Source organism: Equus caballus, chromosome 15, assembly GCF_041296265.1.
Source record: "Equus caballus isolate H_3958 breed thoroughbred chromosome 15, TB-T2T, whole genome shotgun sequence".
NCBI lineage: Eukaryota > Metazoa > Chordata > Mammalia > Perissodactyla > Equidae > Equus > Equus caballus.
Genome location: NC_091698.1, coordinates 47,172,339 through 47,192,277, shown reverse-complemented (window position 1 = coordinate 47,192,277; position 19,939 = coordinate 47,172,339). Strand labels below are relative to the sequence as shown.

At 39.1% G+C, this 19,939-nt stretch overlaps 1 protein-coding gene and 1 pseudogene across 1 annotated transcript in view; both read left to right on the top strand.

The window, feature by feature from the left end:
• ZNF638 (zinc finger protein 638) overlaps positions 1–19,939 on the top strand; it is a 138,808-nt gene that overhangs the window by 33,446 nt on the left and 85,423 nt on the right. The gene's annotated exons all lie outside the window — the stretch shown is intronic.
• On the top strand, positions 15,331–16,980 carry LOC111768066 (ATP synthase F(0) complex subunit C3, mitochondrial-like; annotated as a pseudogene).

Below are 19,939 nucleotides of genomic sequence, written 5' to 3'. Positions count from 1 at the left end.
AACAAGGTGCAGAACAGTGTGTTTTAAAAAGGGTAGAGGAATAGATACAGTGGAATTTCATCATATATTCAAGTTACTCAAAATCAACAAATTCATGTAGGTCAAAAGAAGAAAAATATATATTATTAAATAGGGGCAGGGGACTGCCATTGCCTTTTTCCCCACTTTGTGAGTATGTAGTCCATCCCATAACACATAATAGTGTGCCAACAATTTTAAGGGCTTTACTGACCATTTATAGAGAAGAGTTAAGCATAATTCAGAAGACCAGACAAGTGAACAATAGTGGGTTTCTTAGCTATTGTGCAGGGCAATTTGTTTAAGAGAGTGTCTCAGACATTGCAGGATTTTTAGCATATCTGGCACTCAACCATTAAATGCCAGTCATGATTTCTGAGTTACTGGGTCAAACGAAGAACTGCCCCTACAGATCTTCAAGCTTCAGTGGCGGGGTAAGAGGTTAGGAGTGTACCGCCTCAGGTTGAGACTACTAGAGGAAGAAAGAGGAAATAATGGAGGGCCAGAGAGAAAGCTGAGTGAAGAATTAAGAGGAACCGACAACGTGGTCTTTAGGATTGGTTGCACAGAACTGTGTATGCTGTATTTGAAAAGAATTTAAGGGCTTTTCAAAGATTATTTTGACCATAAGCAAGGCAGGAAAGCAGGTAAGGTGGATGCACTCAAGTCCTGTCTGGGGTTTAATTTGGGCTCTCAGTTGCCAGTGGAAGGGAGCTGCCAGGAAGTGGACATGTGTCTGAAGGACTTCTCAGTCTTCCCCTCTGATCCTCGCCCTGAAGCGTTCCCCCGGGACCTGCACTTGCCTTATTTCCCTGGTGCCAGACTATCCCTCCTCCCTCCCAGAGGAGGGGAAGGGGAAATACCCTTGAGAGGGGAGAGCAGCCCTCAGGTGAGGAAATAGGATGGTGACTAATTTAGGAATTCTGATGTGATGCAATGTATTATTAGATTAGACTAAGGAAACCCAGAATGAATGTAGCATAAAGAACTGTCCTAAAACTGTAGTAACTGTGCAAAGTTACACAGGCTTCCTCCCAGCAGGGGCTTGGCTGGACAGCTTTCCTTAGAAAGCTTTCGGGCATGGCCAGCCTTGGTCTAGCACGTCAGTAATAGACTGGATTGTGCCCAGTTTTGGTCACCACACTTTAAAAAAGATGTAGATAAGTTCAGGAGCCCATAGAAGGTGACCAAAATGGTCAAAAGCAGACATAATATCAGCCCTAAAATTGTCGGTGCAATTCTTTCTGGAGCCCAGCCCACAGGCATTGCAAGTTTTCAGTAGCAATACTGTAAAAGACCACAAGATGGCAAAAGAACTCCAAAATGCCTTTTTTTTTTTTTTTAAAGCTAGATTTGGGAGAGGCAATTATCAGATAAGATGTTCCCTGATGAAAACAAGGAAAAGAAAGTTTAAGAATGCCTATACTTCAAAACTTATAGAATGATCAAAATACCTGCTCTGGCCAAGTTTTGCAGTGCTTGCTTATTGTTTAGGCGAAGAATTTCACACATGTTAAAGAGCAATACTGTGGCATCTCTTATATGGAGAATCTTAAAAAACCCCCAAACTCATAGAAATAGTAGAAAAGTGGTTGCCAGCGGCTGGAGGGTGGGGGAAACAGAGAGAGGTTGGTACAAGGGTACAAACTTTCAGCTCTAAGATCAATAAGGTCTGAGGATCTAATGTAAAACCTGGTGACTATAGTTGATAACACTGTGTTGTATAATGGAAAATTGCTGAGAGAGTAGAACTTAGATGTTCTCACCAAAAAAAGGTATTTATCTGTGTCTGTGTGTGTATTATATATATATATATACATAGTTAACACATCCATATATATATATATACACACACACACACACAGTCACATGGTGGGATGATGGCAGTGTTGCAAGAAGACAGAGCCACTCTCAGCCAGGGACACTGTGTGACTACTTGGGACAGAACCCCTTTATCAAACTGCATTGGACATGTAGCACAAGCAAAAGATGAACCTTTGTTGTGTTAATCTAAAATGTATATATGTATACACATATATCTCTAGTTAATTAACTAGGTGGGAGGACTCCTTTCACAATTTATACATATATCAAATCATCACAATGTACACTTTAAAGATCTTACAATTTTATTTGTCAGTTATACCTCAATAAAGCTGACAAAGAAAGAGCAATTATTGGTAAATGAGTGAGAAATTTGTCTCTCAGACATCAATATCACCTCCTTAGCTTTCTGCCCTCTTTTGCTCTTTTCCGACCTCTGTCCCTCTGTCTCCTTCCACCAAGACGTTACAATATGGGGAAAGCAATACAGTGCAGTGGTTAGGGGCGTGGGGCGTGGAGCCCTGCTGCTTGAGCTCAGACGGAGACCGCCAGTTATTAACTGTGTGAAGTTCAGCAAATTACTCAACTCCGTGTGCCTTGGTTCCTTTTCCTGTAAAATGGGGATGACAGTCATGCCCACTTCATTGGATTCTTAGGATTAAATGAATCAGTATGTGTAACAGCACTTAATACCTGGCATGTAAAAATGTTCAATTTCTATGGAATTAAAGTTTCAAATATTTCTACCCATTTATGGAGTTACGGTGTTTTAATTTGTTAAGCAGATGAGTGAACTATTTGAGGACTTTCTGTTGTTAAAAACCAAAAACTTCCAAATCAAATTTAGTTGCTTTTGGTGTAAGTGATATTTAATAGCTTTGTTTTTTCTTTCAGTCATGTTTCCCTACTTCCCACTCTTAGATTAATCATTGAAGAGAAGACAGGGATCTTGTTTATTTACTTGGAGGATTTTTATTAAAGGGTATACAATTGTTAAGTATACCCTTCCTTGTTATGAGACAAGAAAAAAAAGAAGGTTTAAAGCAGGATATATTTTTATTTTATAGATGTTTGCTGTCGGTATAGAAGAAAGACCTTTCACTAATCAAGAAGATTTTTTAAAGGATACGATGCTTTACTTATTTAACCATTTTAGGATCATATTAAAACTATCCACTGGGCCAGCCCTGTGGCCGAGTGGTTAAGTTCTTGTGCTCTGCTTCAGTGGCCCAAGGTTTTGCTGGTTGGAATCCTGGGTGGGGACATGGCACCGCTCATCAAGCAATGCTGAGGTGGCATCCCACATGCCACAGCTAGAAAGACCCACAACTAAAAAAATACACAACTATGTACTGGGGGGCCTTTGGAAGAAAAAGGAAAAATAAATGAAAAAAAAAAAAAAACAAAATAAAACTATCTGCTAATGAAATTGAAACTTGTACATTCCCTGTTTAGAAAACAAAACTTTTAAAATAAAATACTTCAGGTATCCAAAAGATATAGTATGTTTTTGTATGATAACTATATATTTGTATGATAAAGTCATAAATATAAAATTAATGTACTTACCACTCAGTTGAAGAAATAAAATATTAATAATATAATACTTAAAAAAATTTTTTTTAACACAACCCCTTTTTTATTTTCTTTTCTGGTTAAGATTTGCCCTGAACTAACATCTGTTGCCCATCTTCCTCTCTCTCTTTTTTTTCTCCCCAAAGCCCCAGGACATAATTGTGTTTTCTAGTTGTAAGTCCTTCTAGTTCTTCTATGTGAACCACTGCCACAGCATGGCTACTGACAGACGAGTGGTGTAGTTCTGTGCTGGGAACTGAACCTGGGCTGCCAAAGCAGAGCTTGCTGAACTTTAACCAGTAGGCTGTCAGGGCTGCCTTGAACATTAATGTATTTTGAAGCCTCATCTACCCCTACTGAGCCCATGCCCTGCCCTGAACTTTCCCCATTCTGATTTTTTGATTTATCACTTACATTAAAAAATATTTTACCATTTATGGACATATTCATAAACAATGTATTGCTTGGATTTGCATGTTTGAAAACTTTACATGAACAGAATCATGTTATAGATATTCTTCTGCAACTTGCTTTTTTTTAGTTAATGTTAAATTCCTGACACTCATCCACGTAGATACATTTAGCTGGAATTCATTCATTTTAACTACTGTATGGAATTCTATCATGTGACTATACCATTTATTTTATCATTCTTCTGTCAATGAAAAATGGTATTAAAATCAAGAAGACTTTTAATTTTGCTATTAAAAATCAGCACTGGTATGAACATTTTGTACCCGTTTCCTGGTACATGTTCAAGACTTTTCTAGGCTACATACTTAGGAGTGTGGTGCTGGAAAGCTACAAATAGTTTTACAAGGTGATTGTTATCCATGTACCTTGCCATCAGCAGTGTGCAAGAGTTAATGTTACTCATAGCCCCACCAAAGTTTGGCCTTTTAGGTTTAGCCTGGTGTCTACAAAGTGGCCTCTGCTACAGTCACCCTGGCTTCCTTTGTGTTCTTCATGACTTTCCCGCTAAATCTTTCCTCTGCCTGAAATGTTTTCCCACCTGATATCCCCATGGTGTGCTCTTTCACCTCCTTCAGGCCTTTACTCCATTGTCAAGTTCTCTGTGACGCTTTTCCTGTCAGTCTATCCCTTAAAAAAATTTAGCACATCTCAGGGGTTGGCCCAGTGGTGTAGCAGTTAAGTTCGTGTGCTCCACTTCAGCAGCCTGGGGTTCACTGGTTTGGATCCCAGGCATGGACCTACACACTACTCATCAAGCCATGCTGTGGTGGTGACCCAGATATAAAGTAGAGGAAGATGGGCATGGATGTTAGCTCAGGGTCAATCTTCCTCAGCAAAAAGAGGAGGTTGGTGGCGGATGTTAGCTCAGGGCTAATCTTCCTCAAGAGAAAAAAAATTCGGCATGCCTCATTTCCACTCCCCCATCTCCCTTCACTGCTTTGTTTTTCTCCATAGCACTTATTATGACTGTCTTTCCTCACTGGAACCTAAACTCCACAAGGAGAGGGATTTTGCATTTCCTTTTCACAGTTGCATCCCTACAGCTTAGAACACTACCTTGCACATAGTTGACTTTAGTAAATGTTTGTTGACTGAGTGGAATGAATCTCACTGAGGTTACATTTTCATTTTCTTGATTATTAATGAGATTAAGCAGATTTCTGTTGACTATTTATATTTCCCCAACTGTGAAATGCCTTGTCAAGTCTTTTGATTCTTTTTCTATCAGGTTGCTTAACACTTTCTTTATTGATTTTCAGGAGTTCTTTGTAAATTCATATTGTAAACTTTTGTTAATTACTAGTATGATAAATATTCTTCCACTTTGTGACTTAATTTTTTTTTTTTTTTTAAGATTTTATTTTTTCCTTTTTCTCCCCAAAGCCCCCCGGTACATAGTTGTGTATTCTTCGTTGTGGGTTCTTCTAGTTGTGGCATGTGGGACGCTGCCTCAGCGTGGTCTGATGAGCAGTGCCATGTCCGCGCCCAGGATTCGAACCAACGAAACACTGGGCCGCCTGCAGCGGAGCGCGCGAACTTAACCACTCAGCCACGGGGCCAGCCCCTGTGACTTAATTTTTAACTTTCTTTTTTTTTTTTTTTTTTTTTTTTTTTTTTGAGGTGGATTAGCCCTGAGCTAACATCTGCCACTCATCCTCCTCTTTTGCTGCTGAGGAAGACTGGCCCTGAGCTAACATCCATGCCCATCTTCCTCTACTTTAAATGTGGGACACTTACCACAGCATGGCTTGACAAGTGGTGCCATGTCCGCACCCAGGATCCAAACTGGCAAACCCCGGGCTGCCAAAGCGGAATGTGCGCACTTAACCACTGCGCCACTGGGCCGGCCCCTATTTTTTTAAATATTAGTATCTTTTGATAAACAGTTTTAATTCTAAGTGGAGTTCACTAATATTTCCCTTTATGGTTTGTGTTTTTTGATTGTTGTGTAAGCAATTCTTTCCTATCCTGAGGTCATAAAGGTATTTTCCTATATCTTTCTGTAAAAGTTGTAAAGCTTTTTCTTTCACTTTCAAGTATCTAATCGACCTGGAATGGATTTTGGGGTGTGCTGTGAGATGGGACTCCCTTTTTTATTTTTCATATGGAGAGCCATCCTTTCCCTGACTGATCTGCAATGCCACCTCTGAGAGAGAGATATATATCTAGTTTCCATAAATGCTTAGGTCTTTTTCTGAGCTGTCTTTTTTGTTCCATTACTTTTGTCTCTTTCTGCAGAATGCCACACTTTCTTATATATTTTAACTTTTAATACCTCTTGATAGCTGGTGGGGTAATTCTCCTTTTCTTATTCTTCTTCCACAGGAGAGTCTTGGGTATTCTTGACCCATCACTCTTCCATATAGATTTTAGAATTAGCTTATCAAATTCCAAAAAATATGCAGTTGAGATTTTGATTGAAGTTCAACTGAATTTATATATGCGTTTGGGGGAGATTTTATGTATATATATATATATATATATATATACGTATATATATCATATTAAGTGTTACTATCTACAAACATAGTATATAGCTCACATTTATTTAGATCTTCTTTAATATCTTTCAATAAAGTTTTTAAATTTTCTCCACATAGAATTTTGCATATCATCTTAAAGATTTATTCTTGGTACCCTTCATTTTTACCATAAATAGTTTTATTTTTTAAATTACGTTTTCTGACTTTTTTGTTGATAGATAGACATGCAGTTTATTTTGTAATGTGGTCTTATACTCTGTTACTTTGTTAAACTATCCTCTTAGATTCTTTGGAGTTTTCTGTATACACAGTTATATCATCCTCAAAGAGCGATCATTCTTTTCCTTTTTAATCTTTATGCTGTTTTTTTCCCCTTGTCTTACCTCATTAGCTAGAACCTCCTATGTAAGCCCAAAAAAAGCAGGGATGATGGGCATAGTGGGTTGAATAGTGTTCCCCAAAATTCATGTCCATCCAGAACCTCAGAATGTCACCTTATTTGGAAATTGGGTCTTTGCAGATGTAACTAAGGATCAAGATGAGATCATACTGGATAAAGGTGGGCCCGAAATCTAATAAAAAGAGTCCCGATATGAGGCAGAAAAGGACACACACGGACACAGAGAGAAGAAAGTGGTGTGAAGATGGAGGCAGAGGTTGTAGTGATGTATCTACAAGCCAAGGATTGCCAGCAACCACTGGGAGCTGGGAGAGAGGCACTTAACGGTTTCTCCTTCGGAGCTTTCCCAAGGAACCAACTCTGCTAACAGCTTGCTTTTAGACCTCCAGCCTCCTGAGATGTGAGAATAAATTTCTGTTGTTTTAAGCTATTCAGTTTGTGGTTTGTTATTGCAGCTCTAGGAAACTAATGCAATGGGCATCTGTGTCTTTTTTCTGACATTTGTGCCTTATTTATTTATTTAAATCTCTGTCTCTCTCTCTCTCTGTGTTAGCTTCAAATTTGAGAGCACCTTATTTTTTTTATTACATTCCTCTAAAAAATTATTTTGGGGGCGGGCCTGGTGGCGTAGTAGTTAAGTTTGCACACTCCACTTTGGCAGCCTGGGGTTCGCAGGTTTGGATCCCAGCTATGGACCTACACACTGGTCATCAAGCCATACTGTGGTGACATCCCATACACAAAACAGAAGAAGATTGGCACAGATGTTAGCTCACAGACAATCTTCCTCAAGCAAAAAGAGAAAGATTGGCAACAGATGTTAGCTCAAGGCCAATCTTCCTCACCAAAAAAAAAGTTATTTTGAATAAGTAGTGTATTCATATGATTCAAATTTAAAAGGTATAAAACAGTATACTCTAGCTACCCTCTGGACACACTGTTCCGCCTCTTATTTTTTTTGTTTTCACTAAATATAGCTCAATGATCATTCCTGATCATTATACAAACAAATTCCTTACTCATTTCTACAACTTCAGAGTATTTTTATTGATTGGATGTACCATAGTTTAACTAATTCCTTATTGGTAGATATTTAGAATTTTCTCAATTTTTTGCAATTACAAATAGTGCTCAGTGAATAATCTTGTAAGTTTGTACAGTTTTGAGTACATCTGCAGGATAAATTCCTAGTAGTGGAATGGCTGTTTCAAAGAGCATATGCTTTTGTCGTAGTGATAGACATTGTCAAATTGCCTTCCACGGAGATCACAATTTACACTTCAAATAGGAATATTCACGTTTCTCCTGCTATCCGAAAGTAGAGCATTCCTATGAAACATTTTGGAAGCGGAAATGGAGAAAAGTGAAGAAGTAATTACCATTAATTTATGTAGGAAATTTTTTTGAGCGTTCCCAGACCCAAAAATATCCTACCGAAATAAAGGGAGATAAAGCCAGATGCTCCCAGACAGAGTTCAAAGCTATGGCGGCTTGACGCTGAGATGCTGAATGTAGTTCCCAGGGAGAGAGCCTGGTGGCGCCACTCTCGCTGCTCAGGGTGCACGCTGCCTCTATAAGGGCTCCCTGCAAAACTGATGCTGAATGCTGTTTTCGATTTTCGCCTTTTTGTCTTGAGAGCCAAAATCCTCTTGAGATTTCTTTTGGTTAGTGAAAACAGGTTCTAGTGTAGGTCTTTTGTAACAGCAAAGTGGCATAAAGCGAACTTTCCGATAGTGGGGGAAACATGCATGGGGCTCCTGATCATCCACACTCCGACCAACATAATCGTGCTTTTTGACCTATGTTCATCTGCTAGGAGACATATGGTATCTCCGTGTAGTTTTATCTTACATTTTCTTAGGAGTGAAGTTGAGCATCTTTTCAAATGCTTAATAGCCTTTTGTACTTCTTTTTTTTGTCACATCCTTTGCCCATTTCACTAATTTTTTTTTCTTGGTTAATTTATAGGTGCTGTATAGGGGAATTAGTCCTTTGTAATATGAGTTAGAAACGTTTTCCTAGATACAGTTACTCTTTAATAATGTTTTTCACACTATCTGAATTTTTGAATTTTTTATAAATTGTTTCTTTCCTTGGAGCTAGTAGGTAGTTTTGATAAGTGCCAGGTCAGAAAAAAATACGAATTTAGCATGCCGGGGAGGTTTATTTTCAAAGAATCCTTATGTTACTTTGGCAATCTTTAGTCAAAAGTTGAGGGCTGGGCCGGCCTGGTGGCGCAGCAGTTAGATGTGCACGTTCTGCTTTGGTGGCGGGGCGTTTGCTGGCCCGGATCCTGGGCGCAGATGGCACCTGCGTGGCAAGCCATGCTGTGGTGGGCGTCCCACATATAAAGTAGAGGAAGATGGGCACGGATGTTAGCTCAGGGCCAGCCTTCCTCAGCAAAAAGAGGAGGATTGGCAGCAGTTAGCTCAGGGCTAATCTTCCTCAAAATAAAAAAGTAAAAAAATAAAAAATTAAAAGTTGTGGGCTCTTATTCAATATATGTTCTGTGTTTCAGGTAAAATTTTAAATCTGAGAACTGTATCCTGACATGTGCATAAATTTTTTAAAGTTTGCTTTGGCACAAGGAAAACACCGCGGTCGTTGTAAAAAATATAAGAAAGTAGAAATAAAAATAAGCAGGGGGACCATCCCTCAATCTCTCCCACTGTTAGCACCAGGCTCTTTATGACATATACTTTTTGATATATGATTACCTACATGTATATTTTTCTTATTAAAAATGGGAACATACTATAGATACTTTAAACTTTCTCAAACTTACAAATCTAAAAAAATTTAATTTTTGAATAGTATTCTATTATATAGATATGAAACAATTGGGTGGTTTGTTCTCACTATTTCTGCAAGCTCACCCTTTTCTTCATGGTCATTGAATATTACCTATTCTCAACACTTGGCCTTGAGCATCTTCTCTTCTCGTTCAGTGTTATCTCCCCAGGTAATCTCATGTGTGGCTCACAGCTTCAATTATTAGATATATGCCAGTGACTTCCAAATGTACATCTCATAAGGCTTTTCTGAGCCCCAGTCTAGGTATCTAACTGCCTATTTAGCATTTCTTCTTGAGTCAAAGACACCTCAAAGTTTACATATCCAAGCTAGACAGAACTAATGAAACCCCCCTCCCCCAAACCTGGCAGTCTTCCAGTGTTCCCTGTGTAAATGAATGGTAAGATCATCTGTTCCACTGAATAAGCCATGAACTTAAGAATCACCTTGATACGTCCTTCACCTGTCCCGCATATCTACTGTATTACCAAATCATACCAATTTTTCCTCCTAAATATCTCATCTTTCTTTTTTTTTTTTAAAGATTTTATTTTTCCTTTTTCTCCCCAAAGCCCCCTGGCACATGGCTGTGCATTCTTAGCTGAGGGTCCTTCTAGCCGTGGCATGTGGGAAGCTGCCCCAGCATGGCCCCACAAGTGGTGCCATGTCTGTGGACAGGACCCGAACCAGGAAACCCTGGGCCACCGAAGCGGAGCTCGAGAACCCAACCATTCGGCCATGGAGCTGGCCCCCATCTCAAGTTTTTCTATTTCTCAGTGTCTTCACTGCCAACATCTTAGTCTATGCTGTGGTCTTTGGCCAGACCAACTGGTTTCCTGCACCCAGTCAGGCTCCCATCTTATAAATTCTCTACACCAGGGCTTCTCAAAGTATCTGTGGTGAAGGACCAATTTTTAAAATTTCCAATCTGTCACAGGCCAATATTTTTGTAAAATACAATAAAAATAAATTGTTAGAAAAAGTGAAATAAAAAACAAAGATATACAAAATACAAGGCTTACATTTTTACTAGATTTAACAGACAAAACTGTTCTGTCAAATTGGTATAAAAGGTTCTGAACACTCTCGATTTTTGCACTTAACTTGATGTGTACTGTTGTATCCCCAGTGCTTAGCACAATGCCTGGCTTAGAGAAGACACTTAATAAATATCTGTAAAAAGAAAGGCATAACTTTGGCAATTTGGAGAGGTTCAAGTTGTTTCCAGTGATGGGCCATTTTAAATACCACATGAACATATCCGTAGTTAAGTCTTCATTCCTTTAGGATCAATTCCTAAATATAGAATTGCTATAGCCACAGTAGGGGCATTTTTTAAGAAGGATTTTGTTAAGCCAAATTGCCTTCCAGAAATATTGCATCCCCATCAATATTGAATGTGAAGGCTCATTTCTGTTCCTTAGGAATAGGCCTCTTTCTGTGTAGAGCTCCTTCACTCAAGTTAACTGCTTCAGTCTTGGCGGATGTCTTTGAGGTGGAGAGGCACAGCTTATCTTCCCTTTGTCCCGGGTCTGCATCCCAGCGACTGGTTCATTACCATGTGGCATTTACCTTTGTCCTACGTAGAATGGTTGGGCAGAGAGGCAGGAGGGACCTTGGCCCTTCAGGTTCTCCTGGTTCTTTGGGTCGTCCTGGATTTCCATGGGATCTCCCCTTGTGTCTCCTTTAATTTGGCTTTGCGGCAGAAATTTTGGCTTTTGCAACTTAGTAAGGTTAGTGATTATCTTATTTACACCCATTTTGGGATTACTGTCTGTAGGCGATAAAGGTACCTCTTTGCAAGGCTCTATGATATTTCATATTTGCTTTCACATGGACCCATTTGACTGAAGCTTGTTCTTTCTTGCAAGAATTTGATGTCAGAAGTAGCTAATTATATGATGTAGGATACTTTTTTTTTTACTTTGAGATACAGAAAACACCAATTTGAACAAATAAATTTATTGTCTTATGTAACTGAAGTCCAGTGGTACAGTGGGCTACAAACTGGTGAAGGTCATCAATGGCTCACTTGTGTCATTATAGACCCAGGTTTATTCCTCTCTTCATTCTTCTATTCTCAATGGAGGCTTTGTCTCAGGGCTGGCTTCTTGTGGTGGCAAGGGAGCCGCTAGTAACTGCGGGGGACAGAGACTTCCTTGGTGATGTCTCGGAGTAGAGGCAGAGAGGCACTCTCCAGTAAAATGAAATAAATCTTTTCCCTTAGTCTGATGGAACCTACTTAGGTCATGTGTTCACATCTAAGATGTTTGTAAAAGCTCTAAAGCTTTAGGTTTGATAGGCCAAAAGTCAGTGTTCCAAGTAACAGCAGTTTAAGCAGCTCCTTTGTAATCAAGAATTGCTTCTTCCAATCTGGGGATAGAGGGATAATCACGGCATTCTGTATTTTAAGGTCTCTCATTGACACCCCTCTTCTTTTCTGTTATCAATTTATATATTAGTGAGGACTCTGGTTTGCAAGTGACAAATATCCACCTCTAATTCGCTTAAGGAAAATGGGAATTTATTGACACACGGGACTAAAAAGGCTATAGAATAGTCTGGCTTTGGGCATGGCTGTATATAAGGGTTCAAGCGATGTCATCCATGTCCTCCTTTTCTCTCCAACAGGTTTTCTCTGTTTAGTAGTCATGAGGGCCACCAGAAGCCCAGAACTCACGTATTATCAGACTAGCAACCTTGGCAGAAAGACAGAGTTATCTTCTGGGATAACTCTGGCAGAAAAATCCTAGGGAAGATTCGAATTGGCTACATTCTCATTCCTGAACCTATTACTGGACCATGGGAATGGAATATTCTGATTGGTTAGGTCTGGGTCATGTGTCTACTATGGTCAGAGGAGGCAGATCAGCCACACCTAAACTACTTAGAAGTGGTTCCCCTTGGGAAAAGGGTTTGTTTACTGGAAGAAGGGAGGACAAATGCTGGGAAGGCGAAAATAACAGTTGGTCACTATAATGGTATTTTAACAATTCAGGGGAGGCTGTAGAGCAGTAGCCAAATTGTGGTCCCCAGACCTACTGAATCAGAAACTCGGGATGGGGCCAGTAATCTATATTTTAATAAAATCAAGTGATTCTGATGCAGGATGAATTTTGAGAACCAGTGATAAAGAGATTTCAGGTGCTATGGAAATGCAGTGGAGCTAGCAATTAATTCTGGGTATAGGGGAGATGGAATCTAATTTGGGCCCTAAAGGAGGAAGTTGACCTCACTTTGTGAAGAAGTTTCTGTTTCCTACTTTCCAACTTCCTACTCTTCCCTTTGATTGAAGCCTGGCTAATGCCAATTTACCATATTTATTCTGCCTCTTGAGCCACTGTGTCTCAGCTTTTCTTTCTCCTGGAATATCCTTTTTTTCCTTTTCTTTTCACTGATCAAAACCTAGCCATCCTTGAAGGTTCAGCTCAAACTTTCCTCCCTTCTAAGAAATCTTATCTGATAATCTCAATGTTCGTGCACATTAACTTCTTATATGCTAGGTACTATGATAAGGACTGGAATTGCGTAAATGAATTATATTATCTGGTTTAAAGGATATTGCATATTCTTTAAGATGCCATCAGAATGCCCTCTAAAAAAAGGCTCTACCAGTTTATATATTCACCACCATGTGAGGCTGCTAAGTTCCCTCATCCTCATCACCACTAGATACTATCAGTCTTTCTCATTTTTGCCAATCTGATAAGTGAACAATATCTTATTGCTGTTTTAATGTGCATTCCTTTTTTCTTTTTAAAGATTAGCACCTGAGCTGACAACTGTTGCCAATCTTCTTTTTTTCTTTCTTTCTGCTTTTTCTCCCCAAATCCCCCCAGTACAGAGTTGTATATTTTAGTTGTGGGTCCCTCTAGTTGTGGCATGTGGGACACTGCCCCAGCATGGCCTGACGAGCGGTGCCATGTCTGTGCCTAGGATCTGAACCGGCGAAACCCTGGGCCGCCGAAGTGGAGTGTACGAACTTAACCACTCGGCCACGGGGCCAGTCCCCTAATGTGCATTCCTTTGATTACTAATAAATTTGAACATCTTTTTTTATTGGCTATTTGAATTTCTTTTTCTATAACTTGCTTCTTTATACCTGTCTTAGTTTGGGCTGCTATAACAGAATATCATAGAATGAGTGACTTATAAACAACAAAAATTTATTTCTCACAGTTCTGGATGCTGGAAGTCTGAGATCAGGGTGCTAACATGGTCAAGTCTGGGGAGAACCCTCTTCTGAGTTACAGACTACCATCTTCTTGTTGTGTCCTCACATGGTAGAAAGAGAGCTAGAGGGCTCTCTGGGGTCTCTTTGGTAAGGGCATTAATCCCAATCATGAGGTCTCCACTCTCATGACCTAATCACCTCCCAAAGGTCCCACCTCCTAATACTATCACATTAGGGGTTAGGATTTCAACTTCTGAATTTTCAGGGGAAGGGGACATAAATATTTAGCCCATAACAATATTCTAAGCCCATTAACTTTTATTTTTTAGATTATCATACAGAAAAATGGATTTTTCTTTTGGTGTACAGTTCTTTGCATTTTCACACATATATAGGTTTTTGTAACCACCACCATAATCAGAATAAAGAACAGTTTCATCATTCAGAAAACTCCCTCATGCTAACCTTTTGTAGTCACACTTCCCCTTTACCCATAGCTCCTGGCTACTACTGATCTACTCTCCATCACTATAGTTTTATGGTTTTGACAATGTCATATAAATGGAATCATATAGTATGTAACTTGTTGAGACTGGATTTTTTCACCCGGCATAATGTCTTGAGATTCATCCAAGTTGTTGCATGTATCAGTAATTTATTCCTTGTAATTGCTGAGTAGTGTTCCATTGTATGGGTATACCAAGTTTGTTTATCCATTCACCCTTTGAAGGACATTTGGGTTGTTTCCAGTTTGGGGCTATTACAAATAAACCTGCTATGGACAGTTGTGTACAGGTTTTTGTGTGAACATAAGTTTTTGTTTCTCTAGGGTAGATACTCAAGAGTGGGATTGTTGAGTTTTACAGTAAATGCATGTTTAACTTTATAAGAAAATGCCAAACCATTTTCTATAGGGTCTATATCATTTTGCATCCCCACCAGCAATGTATCATATTACCCTACTGCCTTTGCCACAGCTAATTAAATTAGGGGTAAATGCCTTAGCTAAAAGGTACATTATGATAGCCAGACCAGTGACTTACGAGTGGAATGAGAATTCTGCCACAAAGGTGACAAGGGGACCCAAACATATTGGAATTTGAGACTTCCAAAAAGAAGAGAAACAGAAGCCAAAATTAGAGGTGAAGCAGAAAGCTAGAACTACTGAGTCACCTGTATGGTAGACTTATTACAGTAGAGAAAACAATTGTCTGTTTCAGAGAGAATGAGGAGATGACTCAATCAGTGGAGCTTCTGCTGGGTCATGAATGATGAAAAGTTCATATTCCATTGCTCTTTGAAAACTGGCCTTCCAGCAGCTGGGCTGGAGACTTGTACTTTTTTCTTTTCTGTGCAGCCTTAAAATAAACTCTCATTAATTATGGAATGAACCTTTAATATAAAAACTTTATTGAGGGGCTGGCCCCCGTGGCCGAGTGGTTAAGTTTGTGTGCTCCACTTCGGCAGCCCAGGGTTTCACCGGTTTGGACCCTGGGTGGGGATATGGCACCACTCATCAAGCCACGTTGAAGCAGCATCCCACATGCCACAACTAAGATACACAACTATGTACTGGGGGGATTCAGGGAGAAAAAGAACAAAAAATCCAACGACTTTATTGAGATATAATTCATATACCATACAATTCATTCATTGAAAGTGTACCATTCAGTGGTTTTTAGTGTATTCACAGAGTGGTACAGCTATCAGCATTGCACCGCAATCAATATTAGAAACATTTTCATCACTCCAAAAAGAAACTCCATATCCTAGCCAAACAACCTTTCTTATCATGGGGACCAGGTGCAGTTCCTGCTTATCTCTGCATAACTGGTTTCCATTCCCTGCAAGTCCACGGAAGTATTCAAACAGGACAAGCACTACTTACTCCAGGAGCCAGGTATCAAGCCACTTTCTTGAAATTACAAAGCCTTCCTCCCACATGTGACTGTCCACTCTGTTCCTGAGTACAACTCCCATGAGGCCATGTAGTGTGTGATTTCTCCTCCCCCAGGCTGTAAGTGTATGTAACAAAAACTGCTGTCAAACTTATTTTTCCAGTGTTGGGTGTCATGTGTTCAGCCATGCCCATACTCCTAGAGTGGGAGTCCCACCCTCACTAATGGGATGAATAGGAGGAAATTAAGACAAGATGTCCAATAGCAGATTTGAGCAGGAAGAAGAAAGAATCAACACACTGAAAATAGTTAATTGAGATTATCCTGTCTGAGGAACAGGAAGAAAGAAGAGTGAAGAAAAATGAACAAAGCCTAAGAGATATGTGGGACACCATCACACATACCAACATTTGTATAATGTGAGTCTCAGAGGGAGAAGAGAGTGAAAAAAGGGCAGAAAGACTTTTTGAAGAAATAATATACAAAGATTTCCCAAATTTGGTGCAAGATATGAAACTACACATCCAAAAACTTTAATGAACAAGAGCAGGATAAGTTCAAAGAGACCTACATGCAGACACAATATAGTCAAATTATTGGAAGACAAAGAAAGAATCTTGAAAGCACCAGTAGAGAAGGGACTTCTCTTGTACAAGGGAGCCTCAGTAACACTGATGGCCAATTTCTCTTCAGAAACCATATTGGCCAGAAGGCAAGAGGATGACATATTCAAAGTGCTAAAAGAAAAAACTGTCAACCAAGAATTCTATATCTGGTAAAACTATCCTTCAAAAATGAAAGAAAGCCCCACTCCTTCGATCTCTGTCACCACAGTCACCACCCCTGCTGCCACCTCCCCAGAAGAGAGGAAGTGGAAGAGGAGCTCACATCACCTGTCATCGGAGTCCCCCAACTGCACTGTCCCAAAGAGTGTAAGATGTTTGCCTGCACCAAGCTTGCCTGCACCTCCTCTCTGATCCAAGTTGGATCCAGAACTGCATCCAGACCAATTTCTGCACCAGTGTTATCTGGACTGGAGAGGGTGCTACAGTGTTTAATGGAGCCCACATGGTGTGTCTCAGCTAATCCAATGGGAGTTTCAGACCAGGGCAATCAGCAGAGGCATTGATACTGCTGCCAAATTTATTGGCACAGGTGCAGCAACAGCAGGAGTGGCTGGTTCTCGTGCTAGTATTGGAGCAGTCTTTGGCTGTGTTATCATTGGTTATGCCAGAAACCCTTCACTGAAGCAGCAGCTGCTTTCATATGCTATCCTTGGATTTTCCAAAGCTATGGGTCTCTTGTTTAATGGTTGCTTTCTTGATTTTCTTTGCCATATAGCAGAAACTACTGCTTAAAATGTTGTCATTCATATTAATTAAGGATGTAATTCCATGTATCTTACTGTGACTCTGCAAACTGTAGTGTTGGCATCTTGGAAATGTATGTTATTTCCAGTCATTTCATTAAAATGAAAACTTTGAAAAACAAATGAAGGAGAAATTCATATATTCCAAGATAAACAAAAACTGGGGGAATTTGTTATTACTAGACCTGCCACATAAGATGTGCTAATGGAAATTCTTCAGGGTGAAATGAAAGTGCAGTGACAATAACTCAAAGCGAGATGAAGAAATAAAGAACAATGGTAAAGTTACCTAAATATGTAAATATAAAAGCCAGTAATATTGCAAATTTGGTTTATAACACTTTTTTTCTTATATGATTTAAAAAATAAATTCATAAAGCAATAATTATAAATTTATATTAACAGGCACACATTGTATAAAGACGTAGTTTGTGATAATACCAGTGTAAGAAAGGTGGAGTTGTAAAGAAGCAGAGATTTTGTATATTATTAACACTGAGTTGGGATAAAATCCATTCTATCTAATATTAGTATTGCCAGTCCTGTTTTTTGTTTGTTTCTGGTGGAATGGTATATTTACTTCGGGTTTGTTAAGAAAGTCAAAGTGTGTGTTTGGAGATATGTTTGGATGAGTAGGTGGAAAGACATGGCTGTTGCTTGTAGAGGCGTAGTTTGGAAAGAATTGGAAGAAAAAGAAGAGGAATTTTCTGGTCCAGACTATTGCTTAATGATTTTAAAGAGATTTTCTCCTAAGAAAAAGTATGTAAGGAAATAGGTCTAAGAAAGACCAAATCTTCTCTATAAAAGTATGAATTTAACACCTCTCACAGAAAGAAATTCATAACAAAGGGTAAAATAAAATGTTTCATCCAGCTTTTTTTTTTTTGAGGAAGATTAGCCCTGCGCTAACATCTGCTGCCAATCCTCCTCTTTGTGCTGAGGAAGACATGGCCCTGAGCTAACATCCGTGCCCATCTTCCTCTACTTTATAAGTGGGATGCCTACCACATCATGGCTTGCCAAGGGGTGCCATGTTGGCACCCAGGATCCGAACTGGCGAACCCTGGTCCACTGAAGCAGAATGTGCGAACTTAACCGCTGTGCCACGGGGCCGGCCCCTCATTCAGCTTTTTATTATTGTTATTCATTTGATATGTTTTCCCATTCTTTTACTTTCAACCTATTTTTATCTGAGTCTAAAATGCGTGTCCTGTAGACAATATATAGTTGGACCTGTGTTTTTACCAAGTCTGACAATCTCTGCTTTTTGACTGGATTCTTCAATCCATTCACATTTAATGTGGTTACTGATATGGTTGGATTTGTGTCTGCCATTTTATTTTTCATTTTCTGTTCATTTCATGACTTTTCTCCTCTCTTCCTCCTTTATTGCTTTCTTTTGCGTTGTGAATATCTTTCTAGTGTCACATCTTAGTTCTTTTAATGATTTTTTCATTTATAGAAATTTTTTGAATTATTTTCTTAGTTGTTGCTCTAAGGTTTACCATATACATCTTAACTCTTCAGAATCCATTTCAGATTTATACTAACTTAATTATAGTGATCTTTAAAAGCATTATTATGGTATAGATCTACTGTCTCTTCCCCTTTTTGGTGCTATTGTTTTTTAACATATGTTACTTTATATATTTACAGACCCAGAAATATGTTGTTATAAATATTACTTTATATAATTTTATGTCTTCTAAAGAAGCTGAGAGAAGAAGAACGAGTATACGTTTATAGAGTTTGTTATAGTAACCTTATTTACCCATTTTTGGTTCTCTTCATTTGTTCATGTGTTTTCAAGTTACCACCTGGTGTCCTTACCTGACTGCAATACAGATTTTCTCCCACTCACCTCCTTTGTGTTATTATTGTCAAATGGATTACATTTCTGTGTGTTACATGCCAACAATATAATTATATACCTGTTGTTTTATAAGTTCCTTTTTAAAATCACTTAAGAGAAGAAAGGAGAAGAAATATGCACTCATATTGTCTTTCATAATTACCTTTGGTTATTTACTTATTTTTTTGCTGAGGAAGATTAGCCCTGAGCTAACACCTGTTGCCAATCTTCCTGTTTTTTTGCTTGAGGAAGATTAACCCTGAGCTAACATCTGTGCCAATCTTCCTCTATTTTTTTTTTTTTTTGAGTGGAAGATTTGCCCTGAGTAACATCTGTTGCTAAGCTTCCTCTTTTTTTGCTTGAGAAAGATTGTTGCTGACTTACCATCTATGCCAATCTTCCTCTCTTTTATGTGGGATGCTGCCACAACATGGCCTGATGAGCGGTGCTAGGTCCACACCTTGGATCTGAACCTGTGAACCCTGGACTGCCGAAGCAGAGCATGTGAACTTAACCACTACACCACTGGGCCAGCTCCCTTCCTTTATTTTATATGTGGGTCACAGCCACAGCATGGCTGATGAGTAGTGTAGGTCTGTGCCCAAGATCCGAACCTGTGAACCCCGGGCTGCCAAAGCAGAGCATGCCGAATTTAACCACTAGGCCACAGGGCCAGGCCCAAGGTGTCTTTATTTTTTATGAGGATTTGAGTTACTGTCTGCAGTTTCTCATTTTCTACTTTAATAAATTTCTTTGGTGTTTATTATAAGATAGATCTTGCAACAAATTCTCTCAGTTTTTGTTTATCTGGAATGTCTATTGCACTTTCATTTTTGAAAAATAGATTTGCTGGATATAAGATTCTTGGTTGACAACTTCTTTCTTTCAGGACTCTGAATACATCATTCCACTGCCTTCTGGCCCCCATTGTTTCTGATGAGAAATCAGTATGTATGAGTCATTTTTTTGTGCTGCTTTCAAAATTCTCCTTGTCTTTGTCTTTCAGTGTTTTTACTATGATATGTTTGTGTATGGATCTCTTCGTGTTTATATTACTTGGTTGAGCTTCTTGGATGTTT